Consider the following 22,309-nt stretch of genomic DNA (forward strand, 5'->3'; position numbering starts at 1 on the left):
GAGGTTAAAGGTACTGACTCTCCAAGTCGGGAGAGTGTTAGTAAAGCGTCTGGAATGTTGCACCCGAGTACCAGGGGACGAGAACTGAGACATATTGGAACACGTCTCCCGATCACACGGTTGATCATACTCTGGGTTCCACGTGCATGTTTTAGCTGAAGGAAGAATCCCTTAAACCTGGAGAGTTGAGACCCGTGGAATGGGTACCATGCAATATGACTTCAAAGGGTCTTCATTTGCTCACCAAACCTCTCCAATCCTATCACTGCTGCGTTTATGCCCCTGTACACACGCTTGATTTTCTTTCAGAGACATAGCAATCCATAGGTTTTAAGATACTTACTAGTCAGGTACATTCTTAGGCGTTTAATATTGGGTATTGAGTCCATTTCGTTGAGCAAGGAGTAGCTCTTGTCTATTCCATATTTGGCTTAAGGAACTTTATCTGTGCTCATTTCAATCTCTGGTTTGATGCAGCACCCCAACTCACCTTTTCGCTTAAGCAAGCATATGTTGGTTTTCTAAATTTGAGACCCTGTTCTGTTTTGTAATCCAGTTCCTGTGTAGCCAAGTTTACATTCCGTGTATTAGTGATATCTTATGATGTTTCTTTTTCTGTGTGACTTATTTCAGTTAGAATCATCATACCTGAATCCACTCATTATGCTGCTACGGGCCTGATGACATAGATTTCATTGCTGAGTGATATTGCATTGTACGTAAGTACCACAACTTCTTTATCCATATTTCACTTTCTGCGCTATTGAACTTTTACCGTAAAGGAGGTTCTTGTAAACAGAGCCGTCCCAAACTTGGGGTGGCTGTGTCTTTTTGATTTGAATTTCCCTAAGCTATAGGACCATAAGTGGAAGTGCCCTAGGCTCTGTTGCTTTGTTTTTTAGATGTTTAAGGAAACACCATACACTTCTCCCAAGTGGCTGTTGGCAATTTACATCCCGCCCATCAGCATAACAAGGCTCCCAGTTCTCCATGGCCTGTCCTGCCTTTCTGGATTTTACACTTTTTTCAGATGACCCTTTTGACCGGGGGGGAAGTGAGACTTCATTTTAGTGCAGATTTCCTTTGCAAGCTTGCTTGGTTGGCCAAAAAGGGCGTATGCGTTTTTTCCTGATTCAGGAAAAAACGCATACGCCCTTTTTGGCCAAGTGCATCATTGTGGACGTTCTGCCTCTTTTCCTATGCTTTAAATGCAATTCCAGTCTACCTCCTGAAATCGGTTTCCTGCAATTCTGCCCCGCTTTCAAGTCCTCTTGGCAGCCTTACTTCAGTATATTTTTGGACGATAGCTGTCATTTATAACTCTGCAGGTTTGTGAATTACACTGCCCCTGAGCTCCTTTCTTCAACTCGCTTTCTTGTGAGCTGGCCGCAACACCGCAGGATTGCTTCAGGCCCTAATCTGGTTCCGGCACGGCACGCTGAGCCTTTGGTTAACTCCTCTTCCTGGTGGGAAATGAGAGTTAAATTTGCCCGTCCAGACACCTCCAGCTAGTCTCTCATTGGTTCTCCCTATTCCTGTTCATCTTCTGCAGAAATTGCAAATGGGCCAAACAGGAGGTTAAAGGCACTGACTTTCCAAGTCAGGAGAGTGTTAGTAAAGCGTCTGGAATGTTGCACCAGAGTACCGGGGTCGAGAACTGAGACATATTGGAACACGTCTCCCGATCACACGGTTGATCATACTCTGGGTTCCACATGCATGTTTTAGCTGAAGGAAGAATCCCTTAAACCTGGAGAGTTGAGACCCGTGGAAAGGGTACCATGCAATATGACTTCAAAGGGTCTTCATTTGCTCACCAAACCTCTCCAATCCTATCACTGCTGTGTTTATGCCCCTGTACACATGCTTGATTTTCTTTCAGAGACATAGCAATCCATAGGTTTTAAAATACTTACTAGTCAGGTACATTCTTAGGCGTTTAATATGGGGTGTTGAGTCCATTTCCTTGAGCAAGGAGTAGTTCTTGTCTATTCCATATTTGGCTTAAGGAACATTATCTGTGCTCATTTCAATCTCTGGTTTTATGCAGCACCCCAACTCACCTTTTCCCTTAAGCAAGCATAAGTTGGTTTTCTAAATTTGAGACCCTGTTCTGTTTTGTAATCCAGTTCCTGTGTAGCCAAGTTTACATCCCGTGTATTAGTGATATCTTATGATGTTTCTTTTTCTGTGTGACTTATTTCAGTTAGAATCATCATACCTAAATCCACTCATTATGCTGCTACGGGCCTGATGACATAGATTTCATTGCTGAGTGATATTGCATTGTACGTAAGTATCACAACTTCTTTATCCATTTTTCACTTTCTGCGATATTGAACTTGTACCATAAACGAGTTTCTTGTAAACAGAGCCGTCCCAAACTTTGGGGTGGCTCTGTCTTTTTGATTTTAATTTCCCTAAGCTATAGGACCATAAGTGGAAGTGCCCTAGGCTCTGTTGCTTTGTTTTTTAGATGTTTCAGGAAACACCATACACCTCTCCCGAGTGGCTGTTGGCAATTTACATCCCGCCCATCAGCATAACAAGGCTCCCAGTTCTCCATGGCCTGTCCTGCCTTTCTAGATTTTATACTTTTTTCAGATGGCCCTTTTGACCGGGGGGAAGTGAGACTTCATTGTAGTGCAGATTTCCTTTGCAAGCTTGCTTTGTTGGCCAAAAAGGGCGTATGCGTTTTTTCCTGAATATATTCAGGAAAAAACGCATACGCCCTTTTTGGCCGAGTGCATCATTGTGGACGTTCTGCCTCTTTTCCTATGCTTTAAATGCAATTCCAGTCTACCTCCTGAAATCGGTTTCCTGCAATTCTGCCCCGCTTTCAAGTCCTCTTGGCAGCCTTACTTCAGTATATTTTTGGACGATAGCTGTCATTTATAACTCTGCAGGTTTGTGAATTACAGTGCCCCTGAGCTCCTTTCTTCAACTCGCTTTCTTGTGAGCTGGCCGCAACACCGCAGGATTGCTTCAGACCCTAATCTGGTTCCGGCACGGCACGTTGAGCCTTTGGTTAATTCCTCTTCCTGGTGGGAAATGAGAGTTAAATTTGCCCGTCCAGACACCTCCAGCTAGTCTCTCATTGGTTCTCCCTATTCCTGTTCATCTTCCGCAGAAATTGCAAACTGGGCCAAACAGGAGGTTAAAGGCACTGACTCTCCAAGTCGGGACAGTGTTAGTAAAGCGTCTGGAATGTTGCACCCGAGTACCAGGGGACGAGAACTGAGACATATTGGAACACGTCTCCCGATTACACGGTTGGTCATACTATGGGTTCCACGTGCATGTTTTAGCTGAAGGCAGAATCCCTTAAACCTGGAGAGTTGAGACCCGTGGAATGGGTACCATGCAATATGACTTCAAAGGGTCTTCATTTGCTCACCGAACCTCTCCTATGCTATCACTGCTGCGTTTATGCCCCTGTACACACGCTTGATTTTCTTTCAGACACATAGCAATCCATAGCTTTTAAGATACTTACTAGTCAGGTACATTCTTAGGCGTTTAATATGGGGTGTTGAGTCCATTTCGTTGAGCAAGGTGTAGTTCTTGTCTATTCCATATTTGGCTTAAGGAACTTTATCTGTGCTCATTTCAATCTCTGGTTTTAAGCAGCACCCCAACTCACCTTTCCCCTTAAGCAAGCATAAGTTGGTTTTCTAATTTTGAGACCCTGTTCTGTTTTGTAATCCAGTTCCTGTGTAGCCAAGTTTACATTCCGTGTATTAGTGATATCTTATGATGTTTCTTTTTCTGTGTGACTTATTTCAGTTAGAATCATGATACCTGAATCCACTCTTTATGCTGCTATTGGCCTGAAGACATAGATTTCATTGCTGATTGATACTGCATTGTACTTAAGTACCACAACTTCTTTATCTATTTTTTGCTTTCTGCGATATTGAACTTGTACCATACACGGGTTTGTTGTAAACAGGGCCGTCCCGAACTTTGGGGTGGCTGTGTCTTTTTGATTTTTTTTCCTAAGCTATAGGACCAGAAGTGGAAGTGCCCTAGGTTCTGTTGCTTTGTTTTTTAGATGTTTCAGGAAACACCATACACTTCTCCGGAGTGGCTTTTGGCAATTTACATCCTGCCCATCAGCATAACAAGGCTCCCAGTTCTCCATGGCCTGTCCTGCCTTTCTGGATTTATACTTTTTTCAGATGGCCCTTTTGACCGGGGGGAAGTGAGACTTCATTGTAGTACAGATTTCCTTTGCAAGCTTGCTTGGTTGGCCAAAAAGGGCGTATGCGTTTTTTCCTGAATATAGTCAGGAAAAAACGCATACGCCCTTTTTGGCCAAGTGCATCATTGTGGACGTTCTGCCTCTTTTCCTATGCTTTAAATGCAATTCCAGTCTACCTCCTGAAATCGGTTTCCTGCAATTCTGCCCCGCTTTCAAGTCCTCTTGGCAGCCTTACTTCAGTATATTTTTGGACGATAGCTGTCATTTATAACTCTGCAGGTTTGTGAATTACAGTGCCCCTGAGCTCCTTTCTTCAACTCGCTTTCTTGTGAGCTGGCCACAACACCGCAGGATTGCTTCAGGCCCTAATCTGGTTCCGGCACGGCACGCTGAGCCTTTGGTTAATTCCTCTTCCTGGTGGGAAATGAGAGTTAAATTTGCCCGTCCAGACACCTCCAGCTAGTCTCTCTTTGGTTCTCCCTATTCCTGTTCATCTTCCGCAGAAATTGCAAATGGGCCAAACAGGAGGTTAAAGGCACTGACTCTCCAAGTCGGGAGAGTGTTAGTAAAGCGTCTGGAATGTTGCACCCGAGTACCAGGGGACGAGAACTGAGACATATTGGAACACGTCTCCCGATCACATGGTTGATCATACTCTGGGTTCCACGTGCATGTTTTAGCTGAAGGAAGAATCCCTTAAACCTGGAGAGTTGAGACCCGTGGAATGGGTACCATGCAATATGACATCAAAGGGTCTTCATTTGCTCACCGAACCTCTCCAATCCTATCACTGCTGCGTTTATGCCCCTGTACACACGCTTGATTTTCTTTCAGAGACATAGCAATCCATAGGTTTTAAGATACTTACTAGTCAGGTACATTCTTAGGCGTTTAATATGGGGTGTTGAGTCCATTTCGTTGAGCAAGGAGTAGTTCTTGTCTATTCCATATTTGGCTTAAGGAACTTTATCTGTGCTCATTTCAATCTCTGGTTTTATGCAGCACCCCAACTCACCTTTCCCCTTAAGCAAGCATAAGTTGGTTTTCTAACTTTGAGACCCTGTTCTGTTTTGTAATCCAGTTCCTGTGTAGCCAAGTTTACATTCCGTGTATTAGTGATATCTTATGATGTTTCTTTTTCTGTGTGACTTATTTCATTTAGAATCATCATACCTGAATCCACTCATTATGCTGCTATGGGCCTGATGACATAGATTTCATTGCTGAGTGATATTGCATTGTACGTAAGTACCACAACTTCTTTATCCATTTTTCACTTTCTGCGGTATTGTACTTGTAACGTAAATGACGTTCTTGTAAACAGAGCCGTCCCAAACTTTGGGGTGGCTGTGTCTTTTTGATTTTAATTTCCCTAAGCTATAGGACCATAAGTGGAAGTGCCCTAGGCTCTGTTGCTTTGTTTTTTAGATGTTTCAGGAAACACCATACACCTCTCCCGAGTGGCTCTTGGCAGTTTACATCCCGCCCATCAGCATAACAAGGCTCCCAGTTCTCCATGGCCTGTCCTGCCTTGCTGGATTTTACACTTTTTTCAGATGGCCCTTTTGACAGGGGGGAAGTGAGACTTCATTGTAGTGCAGATTTCCTTTGCAAGCTTGCTTGGTTGGCCAAAAAGGGCGTATGCGTTTTTTCCTGAATATATTCAGGAAAAATCGCATACGCCCTTTTTGGCCAAGTGCATCATTGTCCACGTTCTGCCTCCTTTCCTATGCTTTAAATGTAATTCCAGTCTACCTCCTGAAATCAGTTTCCTGCAATTCTGCTCCGCCTTCAAGTCCTCTTGGCACCCTTACTTCAGTATATTTTTGGACGATAGCTGTCATTTATAACTCTGAAGGTTTGTGAATTACAGTGCCCCTGAGCTCCTTTCTTCAACTCGCTTTCTTGTGAGCTGGCCGCAACACCGCAGGATTGCTTCAGGCCCTAATCTGGTTCCAGCACGGCACTCTGAGCCTTTGGTTAATTCCTATTCCTGGTGGAAAATGAGAGTTAAATTTGCCCGTCCACACACCTCCACCTAGTCTCTCATTGGTTCTCCCTATTCCTGTTCATCTTCCGCAGAAATTGCAAACTGGGCCAAACAGGAGGTTAAAGGCACTGACTCTCCAAGTCGGGAGAGTGTTAGTAAAGCGTCTGGAATGTTGCACCCGCGTACCAGGGGACGAGAACTGAGACATATTGGAACACGTCTCCGGATCACACGGTTGATCATACTCTGGGTTTCACATACATGTTTTAGCTGAAGGAAGAATCCCTTAAACCTGGAGAGTTGAGACCCGTGGAATGGGTACCCGGCAATATGACTTCAAAGGGTCTTCATTTGCTCACCAAACCTCTCCAATCCTATGACTGCTGCATTTATGCCCCTGTCCACAAGCTGGATTCTCTTTCGGAGACATAGCAATCCATAAGTTTTAAGATACTTACCAGTCAGGGACATTCTTAGGCGTTTAATATGGGGTGTTGAGTCCATTTCGTTGAGCAAGGAGTAGCTCTTGTCTATTCCATATTTGGCTTAAGGAACTTTATCTGTGCTCATTTCAATCGCTGGTTCTATGGAGCACCCCAACTCACCTTTCCCCTTAAGCAAGCATAAGTTGGTTTTCTAAATTTGAGACCCTGTTGTGTTTTGTAATCCAGTTCCTGTGTAGCCAAGTTTACATTCCGTGTATTAGTGATATCTTATGATGTTTCTTTTTCTGTGTGACTTATTTCAGTTAGAATCATCATACCTGAATCCACTCATTATGCTGCTACGGGCCTGATGACATAGATTTCATTGCTGAGTGATATTGCATTGTACGTAAGTACCACAACTTCTTTATCCATTTTTCGCTTTCTGCGATATTGAACTTGTCCCGTAAACGAGGTTCTTGTAAACAGAGTCGTCCCAAACTTTGGGGTGGCTGTGTCTTTTTGATTTTAATTTCCCTAAGATATAGGACCATAAGTGGAAGTGCCCTACGCTCTGTTGCTTTGTTTTTTAGATGTTTCAGGAAACACCATACACTTCTCCCGAGTGGCTGTTGGCAGTTTACATCCCGCGCATCAGCATAACAAGGCTCCCAGTTCTCCATGGCCTGTCCTGCCTTTCTGGATTTATACTTTTTTCAGATGGCCCTTTTGACCGGGGGGAAGTGAGACTTCATTGTATCACAGATTTCCTTTGCAAGCTTGCTTGGTTGGCCAAAAAGGGTGTATGCGTTTTTTCCTGAATATAGTCAGGAAAAAACGCATACGCCCTTTTTGGCCAAGTGCATCATTGTGGACGTTCTGCCTCTTTTCCTATGCTTTAAATGCAATTCCAGTCTACCTCCTGAAATCGGTTTCCTGCAATTCTGCCCCGCTTTCAAGTCCTCTTGGCAGCCTTACTTCAGTATATTTTTGGACGATAGCTGTCATTTATAACTCTGCAGGTTTGTGAATTACAGTGCCCCTGAGCTCCTTTCTTCAACTCGCTTTCTTGTTAGCTGACCACAACACCGCAGGATTGCTTCAGGCCCTAATCTGGTTCCGGCACGGCACGCTGAGCCTTTGGTTAACTCCTCTTCCTGGTGGGAAATGAGAGTTAAATTTGCCCGTCCAGACACCTCCAGCTAGTCTCTCTTTGGCTCTCCCTATTCCTGTTCATCTTCCGCAGAAATTGCAAATGGGCCAAACAGGAGGTTAAAGGCACTGACTTTCCAAGTCGGGAGAGTGTTAGTAAAGCATCTGGAATGTTGCACCCGAGTACCAGGGTCGAGAACTGAGACATATTGGAACACGTCTCCCGATCACACGGTTGCTCATACTCTGGGTTCCACATGCATGTTTTAGCTGAAGGAAGAATCGCTTAAACCTGGAGAGTTGAGACCCGTGGAATGGGTACCATGCAATATGACTTCAAAGGGTCTTCATTTGCTCACCGAACCTCTCCTATGCTATCACTGCTGCGTTTATGCCCCTGTACACACGCTTGATTTTCTTTCAGAGACATAGCAATCCATAGGTTTTAAGATACTTACTAGTCAGGTACATTCTTAGGCGTTTAATATGGGATGTTGATTCCATTTCGTTGAGCAAGGAGTAGTTCTTGTCTATTCCATATTTGGCTTAAGAAACTTTATCTGTGCTCATTTCAGTCTCTGGTTTGATGCAGCACCCCAACTCACCTTTCCATTTAAGCAAGCATAAGTTGGTTTTCTAAATTTGAGACCCTGTTCTGTTTTGTAATCCAGTTCCTGTGTAGCCAAGTTTACATTCCGTGTATTAGTGATATCTTATGATGTTTCTTTTTCTGTGTGACTTATTTCAGTTAGAATCATCATACCTGAATCCACTCATTATGCTGCTACGGGCCTGATGACATAGATTTCATTGCTGAGTGATATTGCATTGTACGTAAGTACCACAACTTCTTTATCCATTTTTCGCTTTCTGCGATATTGAACTTGTCCCGTAAACGAGGTTCTTGTAGACAGAGTCGTCCGAAACTTTGGGGTGGCTGTGTCTTTTTGATTTTACTTTCCCTAAGCTACAGCACCATAAGTGGAAGTGCCTTAGGCTCTGTTGCTTGTTTTTTAGATGTTTCAGGAAACACCATACACCTCTCCCGAGTGGCTGTTGGCAATTTACGTCCCGCCCATCAGCATAACAAGGCTCCCAGTTCTCCATGGCCTGTCCTGCCTTTCTGGATTTTACACTTTTTTCAGATGGCCCTTTTGACCGGGGGAAGTGAGACTTCATTGTAGTGCAGATTTCCTTTGCAAGCTTGCTTGGTTGGCCAAAAAGGGCGTATGCGTTTTTTCCTGAATATATTCAGGAAAAAACGCATACGCCCTTTTTGGCCAAGTGCATCATTGTGGACGTTCTGCCTCTTTTCCTATGCTTTAAATGCAATTCCAGTCTACCTCCTGAAATCGGTTTCCTGCAATTCTGCCCCGCTTTCAAGTCCTCTTGGCAGCCTTACTTCAGTATATTTTTGGACGATAGCTGTCATTTATAACTCTGCAGGTTTGTGAATTACAGTGCCCCTGAGCTCCTTTCTTCAACTCGCTTTCTTGTGAGCTGGCCGCTACACCGCAGGATTGCTTCAGGCCCTAATCTGGTTCCGGCACGGCACGCTGAGCCTTTGGTTAATTCCTCTTCCTGGTGGGAAATGAGAGTTAAATTTGCCCGTCCAGACACCTCCAGCTAGTCTCTCTTTGGCTCTCCGTACTCCTGTTCATCTTCCGCAGAAATTGCAAACTGGGCCAAACAGGAGGTTAAAGGCACTGACTCTCCAAGTCGCGAGAGTGTTAGTAAAGCGTCTGGAATGTTGCAGCCGAGTACCAGGGGACGAGAACTGAGACATATTGGAACACGTCTCCCGATCACACGGTTGATCATACTCTGGGTTCCACGTGCATGTTTTAACTGAAGGAAGAATCCCTTAAACCTGGAGAGTTGAGACCCGTGGAATGGGTACCATGCAATATGACTTCAAAGGGTCTTCATTTGCTCACCAAACCTCTCCAATCCTATCACTGCTGCGTTTATGTCCCTGTACACACGCTTGATTTTCTTTCAGAGACATAGCAATCCATAGGTTTTAAGATACTTACTAGTCAGTTACATTCTTAGGCATTTAATATGAGGTGTTGAGTCCATTTCGTTGAGCAAGGAGTAGCTCTTGTCTATTCCATATTTGGCTTAAGGAACGTTATCTGTGCTCATTTCAATCTCTGGTTTGATACAGCACCCCAACTCACCTTTTCGCTTAAGCAAGCATAAGTTGGTTTTCTAAATTTGAGACCCTGTTCTGTTTTGTAATCCAGTTCCTGTGTAGCCAAGTTTACATTTTGTGTATTGGTGATATCTTATGATGTTTCTTTTTCTGTGTGACTTATTTCAGTTAGAATCATCATACCTGAATCCACTCATTATGCTGCTACGGGCCTGATGACATAGATTTCATTGCTGAGTGATATTGCATTGTACGTAAGTACCACAACTTCTTTATCCATATTTCACTTTCTGCGATATTGAACTTGTACAGTAAACGAGGTTCTTGTAAACAGAGCCGTCCCAAACTTTTGGGTGGCTGTGTCTTTTTGATTTTAATTTCCCTAAGCTATAGGACCATAAGTGGAAGTGCCCTAGGCTCTGTTGCTTTGTTTTTTAGATGTTTAAGGACACACCATACACTTCTCCCAAGTGGCTGTTGGCAATTTACATACCGCCCATCAGCATAACAAGGCTCCCAGTTCTCCATGGCCTGTCCTGCCTGTCTGGATTTTACACTTTTTTCAGGTGGCCCTTTTGACCGGGGGAAGTGAGCCTTCATTGTAGTGCAGATTTCCTTTGCAAGCTTGCTTGGTTGACCAAAAAGGGCGTATGCGTTTTTTCCTGAATATATTCAGGAAAAAACGCATACGCCCTTTTTGGCCAAGTGCATCATTGTGGACGTTCTGCCTCTTTTCCTATGCTTTAAATGCAATTCCAGTCTACCTCCTGAAATCGGTTTCCTGCAATTCTGCCCCGCTTTCAAGTCCTCTTGGCAGCCTTACTTCAGTATATTTTTGGACGATAGCTGTCATTTATAACTCTGCAGGTTTGTGAATTACACTGCCCCTGAGATCCTTTCTTCAACTCGCTTTCTTGTGAGCTGGCCGCAACACCGCAGGATTGCTTCAGGCCCTAATCTGGTTCCGGCACGGCACGCTGAGCCTTTGGTTAATTCCTCTTCCTGGTGGGAAATGAGAGTTAAATTTGCCCGTCTAGACTCCTCCAGCTAGTCTCTCTTTGGTTCTCCCTATTCCTGTTCATCTTCCTCAGAATTTGCAAATGGGCCAAACAGGAGGTTAAAGGTACTGACTCTCCAAGTCGGGAGAGTGTTAGTAAAGCGTCTGGAATGTTGCACCCGAGTACCAGGGGACGAGAACTGAGACATATTGGAACACGTCTCCCGATCACACGGTTGATCATACTCTGGGTTCCACGTGCATATTTTAGCTGAAGGAAGAATCCCTTAAACCAGGAGAGTTGAGACCCGTGGAATGGGTACCATGCAATATGACTTCAAAGGATCTTCATTTGCTCACCAAACCTCTCCAATCCTATCACTGCTGCGTTTATGCCCCTGTACACACGCTTGATTTTCTTTCAGAGACATAGCAATCCATAGGTTTTAAGATACTTACTAGTCAGGTACATTCTTAGGCGTTTAATATTGGGTATTGAGTCCATTTCGTTGAGCAAGGAGTAGCTCTTGTCTATTCCATATTTGGCTTAAGGAACTTTATCTGTGCTCATTTCAATCTCTGGTTTGATGCAGCACCCCAACTCACCTTTTCGCTTAAGCAAGCATAAGTTGGTTTTCTAAATTTGAGACCCTGTTCTGTTTTGTAATCCAGTTCCTGTGTAGCCAAGTTTACATTCCGTGTATTAGTGATATCTTATGATGTTTCTTTTTCTGTGTGACTTATTTCAGTTAGAATCATCATACCTGAATCCACTCATTATGCTGCTACGGGCCTGATGACATAGATTTCATTGCTGAGTGATATTGCATTGTACGTAAGTACCACAACTTCTTTATCCATATTTCACTTTCTGCGCTATTGAACTTTTACCGTAAAGGAGGTTCTTGTAAACAGAGCCGTCCCAAACTTGGGGTGGCTGTGTCTTTTTGATTTGAATTTCCCTAAGCTATAGGACCATAAGTGGAAGTGCCCTAGGCTCTGTTGCTTTGTTTTTTAGATGTTTAAGGAAACACCATACACTTCTCCCAAGTGGCTGTTGGCAATTTACATCCCGCCCATCAGCATAACAAGGCTCCCAGTTCTCCATGGCCTGTCCTGCCTTTCTGGATTTTACACTTTTTTCAGATGACCCTTTTGACCGGGGGGGAAGTGAGACTTCATTTTAGTGCAGATTTCCTTTGCAAGCTTGCTTGGTTGGCCAAAAAGGGCGTATGCGTTTTTTCCTGATTCAGGAAAAAACGCATACGCCCTTTTTGGCCAAGTGCATCATTGTGGACGTTCTGCCTCTTTTCCTATGCTTTAAATGCAATTCCAGTCTACCTCCTGAAATCGGTTTCCTGCAATTCTGCCCCGCTTTCAAGTCCTCTTGGCAGCCTTACTTCAGTATATTTTTGGACGATAGCTGTCATTTATAACTCTGCAGGTTTGTGAATTACACTGCCCCTGAGCTCCTTTCTTCAACTCGCTTTCTTGTGAGCTGGCCGCAACACCGCAGGATTGCTTCAGGCCCTAATCTGGTTCCGGCACGGCACGCTGAGCCTTTGGTTAACTCCTCTTCCTGGTGGGAAATGAGAGTTAAATTTGCCCGTCCAGACACCTCCAGCTAGTCTCTCATTGGTTCTCCCTATTCCTGTTCATCTTCTGCAGAAATTGCAAATGGGCCAAACAGGAGGTTAAAGGCACTGACTTTCCAAGTCAGGAGAGTGTTAGTAAAGCGTCTGGAATGTTGCACCAGAGTACCGGGGTCGAGAACTGAGACATATTGGAACACGTCTCCCGATCACACGGTTGATCATACTCTGGGTTCCACATGCATGTTTTAGCTGAAGGAAGAATCCCTTAAACCTGGAGAGTTGAGACCCGTGGAAAGGGTACCATGCAATATGACTTCAAAGGGTCTTCATTTGCTCACCAAACCTCTCCAATCCTATCACTGCTGTGTTTATGCCCCTGTACACATGCTTGATTTTCTTTCAGAGACATAGCAATCCATAGGTTTTAAGATACTTACTAGTCAGGTACATTCTTAGGCGTTTAATATGGGGTGTTGAGTCCATTTCCTTGAGCAAGGAGTAGTTCTTGTCTATTCCATATTTGGCTTAAGGAACTTTATCTGTGCTCATTTCAATCTCTGGTTTTATGCAGCACCCCAACTCACCTTTCCCCTTAAGCAAGCATAAGTTGGTTTTCTAAATTTGAGACCCTGTTCTGTTTTGTAATCCAGTTCCTGTGTAGCCAAGTTTACATCCCGTGTATTAGTGATATCTTATGATGTTTCTTTTTCTGTGTGACTTATTTCAGTTAGAATCATCATACCTAAATCCACTCATTATGCTGCTAAGGGCCTGATGACATAGATTTCATTGCTGAGTGATATTGCATTGTACGTAAGTATCACAACTTCTTTATCCATTTTTCACTTTCTGCGATATTGAACTTGTACCATAAACGAGTTTCTTGTAAACAGAGCCGTCCCAAACTTTGGGGTGGCTCTGTCTTTTTGATTTTAATTTCCCTAAGCTATAGGACCATAAGTGGAAGTGCCCTAGGCTCTGTTGCTTTGTTTTTTAGATGTTTCAGGAAACACCATACACCTCTCCCGAGTGGCTGTTGGCAATTTACATCCCGCCCATCAGCATAACAAGGCTCCCAGTTCTCCATGGCCTGTCCTGCCTTTCTAGATTTTATACTTTTTTCAGATGGCCCTTTTGACCGGGGGGAAGTGAGACTTCATTGTAGTGCAGATTTCCTTTGCAAGCTTGCTTTGTTGGCCAAAAAGGGCGTATGCGTTTTTTCCTGAATATATTCAGGAAAAAACGCATACGCCCTTTTTGGCCGAGTGCATCATTGTGGACGTTCTGCCTCTTTTCCTACGCTTTAAATGCAATTCCAGTCTACCTCCTGAAATCGGTTTCCTGCAATTCTGCCCCGCTTTCAAGTCCTCTTGGCAGCCTTACTTCAGTATATTTTTGGACGATAGCTGTCATTTATAACTCTGCAGGTTTGTGAATTACAGTGCCCCTGAGCTCCTTTCTTCAACTCGCTTTCTTGTGAGCTGGCCGCAACACCGCAGGATTGCTTCAGACCCTAATCTGGTTCCGGCACGGCACGTTGAGCCTTTGGTTAATTCCTCTTCCTGGTGGGAAATGAGAGTTAAATTTGCCCGTCCAGACACCTCCAGCTAGTCTCTCATTGGTTCTCCCTATTCCTGTTCATCTTCCGCAGAAATTGCAAACTGGGCCAAACAGGAGGTTAAAGGCACTGACTCTCCAAGTCGGGACAGTGTTAGTAAAGCGTCTGGAATGTTGCACCCGAGTACCAGGGGACGAGAACTGAGACATATTGGAACACGTCTCCCGATTACACGGTTGGTCATACTATGGGTTCCACGTGCATGTTTTAGCTGAAGGAAGAATCCCTTAAACCTGGAGAGTTGAGACCCGTGGAATGGGTACCATGCAATATGACTTCAAAGGGTCTTCATTTGCTCACCGAACCTCTCCAATGCTATCACTGCTGCGTTTATGCCCCTGTACACACGCTTGATTTTCTTTCAGACACATAGCAATCCATAGCTTTTAAGATACTTACTAGTCAGGTACATTCTTAGGCGTTTAATATGGGGTGTTGAGTCCATTTCGTTGAGCAAGGTGTAGTTCTTGTCTATTCCATATTTGGCTTAAGGAACTTTATCTGTGCTCATTTCAATCTCTGGTTTTAAGCAGCACCCCAACTCACCTTTCCCCTTAAGCAAGCATAAGTTGGTTTTCTAATTTTGAGACCCTGTTCTGTTTTGTAATCCAGTTCCTGTGTAGCCAAGTTTACATTCCGTGTATTAGTGATGTCTTATGATGTTTCTTTTTCTGTGTGACTTATTTCAGTTAGAATCATGATACCTGAATCCACTCTTTATGCTGCTATTGGCCTGAAGACATAGATTTCATTGCTGATTGATACTGCATTGTACTTAAGTACCACAACTTCTTTATCTATTTTTTGCTTTCTGCGATATTGAACTTGTACCATACACGGGTTTCTTGTAAACAGGGCCGTCCCGAACTTTGGGGTGGCTGTGTCTTTTTGATTTTTTTTCCTAAGCTATAGGACCAGAAGTGGAAGTGCCCTAGGTTCTGTTGCTTTGTTTTTTAGATGTTTCAGGAAACACCATACACTTCTCCGGAGTGGCTTTTGGCAATTTACATCCCGCCCATCAGCATAACAAGGCTCCCAGTTCTCCATGGCCTGTCCTGCCTTTCTGGATTTATACTTTTTTCAGATGGCCCTTTTGACCGGGGGGAAGTGAGACTTCATTGTAGTACAGATTTCCTTTGCAAGCTTGCTTGGTTGGCCAAAAAGGGCGTATGCGTTTTTTCCTGAATATATTCAGGAAAAAACGCATACGCCCTTTTTGGCCAAGTGCATCATTGTGGACGTTCTGCCTCTTTTCCTATGCTTTAAATGCAATTCCAGTCTACCTCCTGAAATCGGTTTCCTGCAATTCTGCCCCGCTTTCAAGTCCTCTTGGCAGCCTTACTTCAGTATATTTTTGGACGATAGCTGTCATTTATAACTCTGCAGGTTTGTGAATTACAGTGCCCCTGAGCTCCTTTCTTCAACTCGCTTTCTTGTGAGCTGGCCACAACACCGCAGGATTGCTTCAGGCCCTAATCTGGTTCCGGCACGGCACGCTGAGCCTTTGGTTAATTCCTCTTCCTGGTGGGAAATGAGAGTTAAATTTGCCCGTCCAGACACCTCCAGCTAGTCTCTCTTTGGTTCTCCCTATTCCTGTTCATCTTCTTCAGAAATTGCAAATGGGCCAAACAGGAGGTTAAAGGCACTGACTCTCCAAGTCGGGAGAGTGTTAGTAAAGTGTCTGGAATGTTGCACCCGAGTACCAGGGGACGAGAACTGAGACATATTGGAACACGTCTCCCGATCACACGGTTGATCATACTCTGGGTTCCACGTGCATGTTTTAGCTGAAGGAAGAATCCCTTAAACCTGGAGAGTTGAGACCCGTGGAATGGGTACCATGCAATATGACATCAAAGGGTCTTCATTTGCTCACCGAACCTCTCCAATCCTATCACTGCTGCGTTTATGCCCCTGTACACACGCTTGATTTTCTTTCAGAGACATAGCAATCCATAGGTTTTAAGATACTTACTAGTCAGGTACATTCTTAGGCGTTTAATATGGGGTGTTGAGTCCATTTCGTTGAGCAAGGAGTAGTTCTTGTCTATTCCATATTTGGCTTAAGGAACTTTATCTGTGCTCATTTCAATCTCTGGTTTTATGCAGCACCCCAACTCACCTTTCCCCTTAAGCAAGCATAAGGTGGTTTTCTAAATTTGAGACCCTGTTCTGTTTTGTAATCCAGTTCCTGTGTAGCCAAGTTTACATTCCGTGTATTAGTGATATCTTATGATGTTTCTTTTTCTGTGTGACTTATTTCATTTAGAATCATCATACCTGAATCCACTCATTATGCTGCTATGGGCCTGATGACATAGATTTCATTGCTGAGTGATATTGCATTGTACGTAAGTACCACAACTTCTTTATCCATTTTTCACTTTCTGCGATATTGTACTTGTAACGTAAATGACGTTCTTGTAAACAGAGCCATCCCAAACTTTGGGGTGGCTGTGTCTTTTTGATTTTAATTTCCCTAAGCTATAGGACCATAAGTGGAAGTGCCCTAGGCTCTGTTGCTTTGTTTTTTAGATGTTTCAGGAAACACCATACACCTCTCCCGAGTGGCTGTTGGCAATTTACATCCCGCCCATCAGCATAACAAGGCTCCCAGTTCTCCATGGCCTGTCCTGCCTTTCTGGATTTTACACTTTTTTCAGATGGCCCTTTTGACAGGGGGGAAGTGAGACTTCATTGTAGTGCAGATTTCCTTTGCAAGCTTGCTTGGTTGGCCAAAAAGGGCGTATGCGTTTTTTCCTGAATATATTCAGGAAAAATCGCATACGCCCTTTTTGGCCAAGTGCATCATTGTCCACGTTCTGCCTCCTTTCTTATGCTTTAAATGTAATTCCAGTCTACCTCCTGAAATCGGTTTCCTGCAATTCTGCCCCGCCTTCAAGTCCTCTTGGCACCCTTACTTCAGTATATTTTTGGACGATAGCTGTCATTTATAACTCTGAAGGTTTGTGAATTACAGTGCCCCTGAGCTCCTTTCTTCAACTCGCTTTCTTGTGAGCTGGCCGCAACACCGCAGGATTGCTTCAGGCCCTAATCTGGTTCCAGCACGGCACTCTGAGCCTTTGGTTAATTCCTATTCCTGGTGGAAAATGAGAGTTAAATTTGCCCGTCCACACACCTCCACCTAGTCTCTCATTGGTTCTCCCTATTCCTGTTCATCTTCCGCAGAAATTGCAAACTGGGCCAAACAGGAGGTTAAAGGCACTGACTCTCCAAGTCGGGAGAGTGTTAGTAAAGCGTGTGGAATGTTGCACCCGCGTACCAGGGGACGAGAACTGAGACATATTGGAACACGTCTCCCGATCACACGGTTGATCATACTCTGGGTTCCACATACATGTTTTAGCTGAAGGAAGAATCCCTTAAACCCGGAGAGTTGAGACCCGTGGAATGGGTACCCGGCAATATGACTTCAAAGGGTCTTCATTTGCTCACCAAACCTCTCCAATCCTATGACTGCTGCATTTATGCCCCTGTCCACAAGCTGGATTCTCTTTCGGAGACATAGCAATCCATAAGTTTTAAGATAGTTACCAGTCAGGGACATTCTTAGGCGTTTAATATGGGGTGTTGAGTCCATTTCGTTGAGCAAGGAGTAGCTCTTGTCTATTCCATATTTGGCTTAAGGAACTTTATCTGTGCTCATTTCAATCGCTGGTTCTATGGAGCACCCCAACTCACCTTTCCCCTTAAGCAAGCATAAGTTGGTTTTCTAAATTTGAGACCCTGTTGTGTTTTGTAATCCAGTTCCTGTGTAGCCAAGTTTACATTCCGTGTATTAGTGATATCTTATGATGTTTCTTTTTCTGTGTGACTTATTTCAGTTAGAATCATCATACCTGAATCCACTCATTATGCTGCTACGGGCCTGATGACATAGATTTCATTGCTGAGTGATATTGCATTGTACGTAAGTACCACAACTTCTTTATCCATTTTTCGCTTTCTGCGATATTGAACTTGTCCCGTAAACGAGGTTCTTGTAAACAGAGTCGTCCGAAACTTTGGGGTGGCTGTGTCTTTTTGATTTTAATTTCCCTAAGATATAGGACCATAAGTGGAAGTGCCCTACGCTCTGTTGCTTTGTTTTTTAGATGTTTCAGGAAACACCATACACTTCTCCCGAGTGGCTGTTGGCAATTTACATCCCGCGCATCAGCATAACAAGGCTCCCAGTTCTCCATGGCCTGTCCTGCCTTTCTGGATTTATACTTTTTTCAGATGGCCCTTTTGACCGGGGGGAAGTGAGACTTCATTGTAGTTCAGATTTCCTTTGCAAGCTTGCTTGGTTGGCCAAAAAGGGTGTATGCGTTTTTTCCTGAATATAGTCAGGAAAAAACGCATACGCCCTTTTTGGCCAAGTGCATCATTGTGGACGTTCTGCCTCTTTTCCTATGCTTTAAATGCAATTCCAGTCTACCTCCTGAAATCGGTTTCCTGCAATTCTGCCCCGCTTTCAAGTCCTCTTGGCAGCCTTACTTCAGTATATTTTTGGACGATAGCTGTCATTTATAACTCTGCAGGTTTGTGAATTACAGTGCCCCTGAGCTCCTTTCTTCAACTCGCTTTCTTGTGAGCTGACCACAACACCGCAGGATTGCTTCAGGCCCTAATCTGGTTCCGGCACGGCACGCTGAGCCTTTGGTTAACTCCTCTTCCTGGTGGGAAATGAGAGTTAAATTTGCCCGTCCAGACACCTCCAGCTAGTCTCTCTTTGGCTCTCCCTATTCCTGTTCATCTTCCGCAGAAATTGCAAATGGGCCAAACAGGAGGTTAAAGGCACTGACTTTCCAAGTCGGGAGAGTGTTAGTAAAGCATCTGGAATGTTGCACCCGAGTACCAGGGTCGAGAACTGAGACATATTGGAACACGTCTCCCGATCACACGGTTGCTCATACTCTGGGTTCCACATGCATGTTTTAGCTGAAGGAAGAATCGCTTAAACCTGGAGAGTTGAGACCCGTGGAATGGGTACCATGCAATATGACTTCAAAGGGTCTTCATTTGCTCACCGAACCTCTCCTATGCTATCACTGCTGCGTTTATGCCCCTGTACACACGCTTGATTTTCTTTCAGAGACATAGCAATCCATAGGTTTTAAGATACTTACTAGTCAGGTACATTCTTAGGCGTTTAATATGGGATGTTGATTCCATTTCGTTGAGCAAGGAGTAGTTCTTGTCTATTCCATATTTGGCTTAAGAAACTTTATCTGTGCTCATTTCAGTCTCTGGTTTGATGCAGCACCCCAACTCACCTTTCCGCTTAAGCAAGCATAAGTTGGTTTTCTAAATTGGAGACCCTGTTCTGTTTTGTAATCCAGTTCCTGTGTAGCCAAGTTTACATTCCGTGTATTAGTGATATCTTATGATGTTTCTTTTTCTGTGTGACTTATTTCAGTTAGAATCATCATACCTGAATCCACTCATTATGCTGCTACGGGCCTGATGACATAGATTTCATTGCTGAGTGATATTGCATTGTACGTAAGTACCACAACTTCTTTATCCATTTTTCGCTTTCTGCGATATTGAACTTGTCCCGTAAACGAGGTTCTTGTAAACAGAGTCGTCCGAAACTTTGGGGTGGCTGTGTCTTTTTGATTTTAATTTCCCTAAGCTATAGGACCATAAGTGGAAGTGCCCTACGCTCTGTTGCTTTGTTTTTTAGATGTTTCAGGAAACACCATACACTTCTCCTGAGTGGCTGTTGGCAATTTACATCCCGCCCATCAGCATAACAAGGCTCCCAGTTCTCCATGGCCTGTCCTGCCTTTCTGGATTTATACTTTTTTCAGATGGCCCTTTTGACCGGGGGGAAGTGAGACTTCATTGTAGTACAGATTTCCTTTGCAAGCTTGCTTGGTTGGCCAAAAAGGGTGTATGCGTTTTTTCCTGAATATAGTCAGGAAAAAACGCATACGCCCTTTTTGGCCAAGTGCATCATTGTGGACGTTCTGCCTCTTTTCCTATGCTTTAAATGCAATTCCAGTCTACCTCCTGAAATCGGTTTCCTGCAATTCTGCCCCGCTTTCAAGTCCTCTTGGCAGCCTTACTTCAGTATATTTTTGGACGATAGCTGTCATTTATAACTCTGCAGGTTTGTGAATTACAGTGCCCCTGAGCTCCTTTCTTCAACTCGCTTTCTTGTGAGCTGACCACAACACCGCAGGATTGCTTCAGGCCCTAATCTGGTTCCGGCACGGCACGCTGAGCCTTTGGTTAACTCCTCTTCCTGGTGGGAAATGAGAGTTAAATTTGCCCGTCCAGACACCTCCAGCTAGTCTCTCTTTGGCTCTCCCTATTCCTGTTCATCTTCCGCAGAAATTGCAAATGGGCCAAACAGGAGGTTAAAGGCACTGACTTTCCAAGTCGGGAGAGTGTTAGTAAAGCATCTGGAATGTTGCACCCGAGTACCAGGGTCGAGAACTGAGACATATTGGAACACGTCTCCCGATCACACGGTTGCTCATACTCTGGGTTCCACATGCATGTTTTAGCTGAAGGAAGAATCGCTTAAACCTGGAGAGTTGAGACCCGTGGAATGGGTACCATGCAATATGACTTCAAAGGGTCTTCATTTGCTCACCGAACCTCTCTAATGCTATCACTGCGGCGTTTATGCCCCTGTACACACGCTTGATTTTCTTTCAGAGACATAGCAATCCATAGGTTTTAAGATACTTACTAGTCAGGTACATTCTTAGGCGTTTAATATGGGCTGTTGAGTCCATTTCGTTGAGCAAGGAGTAGCTCTTGTCTATTCCATATTTGGCTTAAGGAACTTTATCTGTGCTCATTTCAATCTCTGGTTTGATGCAGCACCCCAACTCACCTTTTCGCTTAAGCAAGCATAAGTTGGTTTTCTAAATTTGAGACCCTGTTCTGATTTGTAATCCAGTTCCTGTGTAGCCAAGTTTACATTCCGTGTATTAGTGACATCTTATGATGTTTCTTTTTCTGTGTGACTTATTTCAGTTAGAATCATCATACCTGAATCCATTCATTATGCTGCTACGGGCCTGATGACATAGATTTCATTGCTGAGTGATATTGCATTGTACGTAAGTACCACAACTTCTTTATCCATATTTCACTTTCTGCGCTATTGAACTTGTACCGTAAACGAGGTTCTTATAAACAGAGCCGTCCCAAACATTGGGGTGGCTGTGTCTTTTTGATTTTAATTTCACTAAGCTATAGGACCGTAAGTGGAAGTGCCCTAGGCTCCGCTGCTATGTTTTTTAGATGTTTCAGGAGGCACCATACACTTCTTCCGAGTGGCTCTTGGCAATTTACATCCCGCCCATCAGCATAACAAGGCTCCCAGTTCTCCATGGCCTGTCCTGCCTTTCTGGATTTTACACTTTTTTCAGATGGCCCTTTTGACAGGGGGGAAGTGAGACTTCATTGTAGTGCAGATTTCCTTTGCAAGCTTGCTTGGTTGGCCAAAAAGGGCGTATGCGTTTTTTCCTGAATATATTCAGGAAAAAACGCATACGCCCTTTTTGGCCAAGTGCATCATTGTGGACGTTCTGCCTCTTTTCCTATGCTTTAAATGCAATTCCAGTCTACCTCCTGAAATCGGTTTCCTGCAATTCTGCCCCGCTTTCAAGTCCTCTTGGCAGCCTTACTTCAGTATATTTTTGGACGATAGCTGTCATTTATAACTCTGCAGGTTTGTGAATTACACTGCCCCTGAGCTCCTTTCTTCAACTCGCTTTCTTGTGAGCTGGCCGCAACACCGCAGGATTGCTTCAGGCCCTAATCTGGTTCCGGCACGGCACGCTGAGCCTTTGGTTAATTCCTCTTCCTGGTGGGAAATGAGAGTTAAATTTGCCCGTCTAGACTCCTCCAGCTAGTCTCTCTTTGGCTCTCCCTATTCCTGTTCATCTTCCGCAGAAATTACAAACTGGGCCAAACAAGAGGTTAAAGGCACTGACTCTCCAAGTCGGGAGAGTGTTAGTAAAGCGTCTGGAATGTTGCACCCGAGTACCAGGGGACGAGAACTGAGGCATATTGGAACACGTCTCCCGATCCCATGGTTGATCATACTCTGGGTTCCACGTGCATGTTTTAGCTGAAGGAAGAATCCCTTAAACCAGGAGAGTTGAGACCCGTGGAATGGGTACCATGCAATATGAATTCA

The 22,309-nt window shown here is 44.1% G+C and overlaps 1 long non-coding RNA gene across 1 annotated transcript in view; it reads left to right on the forward strand.

Moving 5' to 3' along the window:
• Positions 1 to 22,309, forward strand: part of LOC309978918 — a 319,465-nt gene that overhangs the window by 222,451 nt on the left and 74,705 nt on the right. Inside the window, exon 2 of the long non-coding RNA XR_014327156.1 lies at positions 13,253 to 13,334. This is a non-coding gene — a long non-coding RNA (uncharacterized lncRNA). The remainder of the gene's footprint in view (positions 1 to 13,252; positions 13,335 to 22,309) is intronic.

This window comes from Leucopleurus acutus (assembly GCF_964270905.1).
Source record: "Leucopleurus acutus genome assembly, contig: HAP1_SCAFFOLD_127, whole genome shotgun sequence".
NCBI lineage: Eukaryota > Metazoa > Chordata > Mammalia > Artiodactyla > Delphinidae > Leucopleurus > Leucopleurus acutus.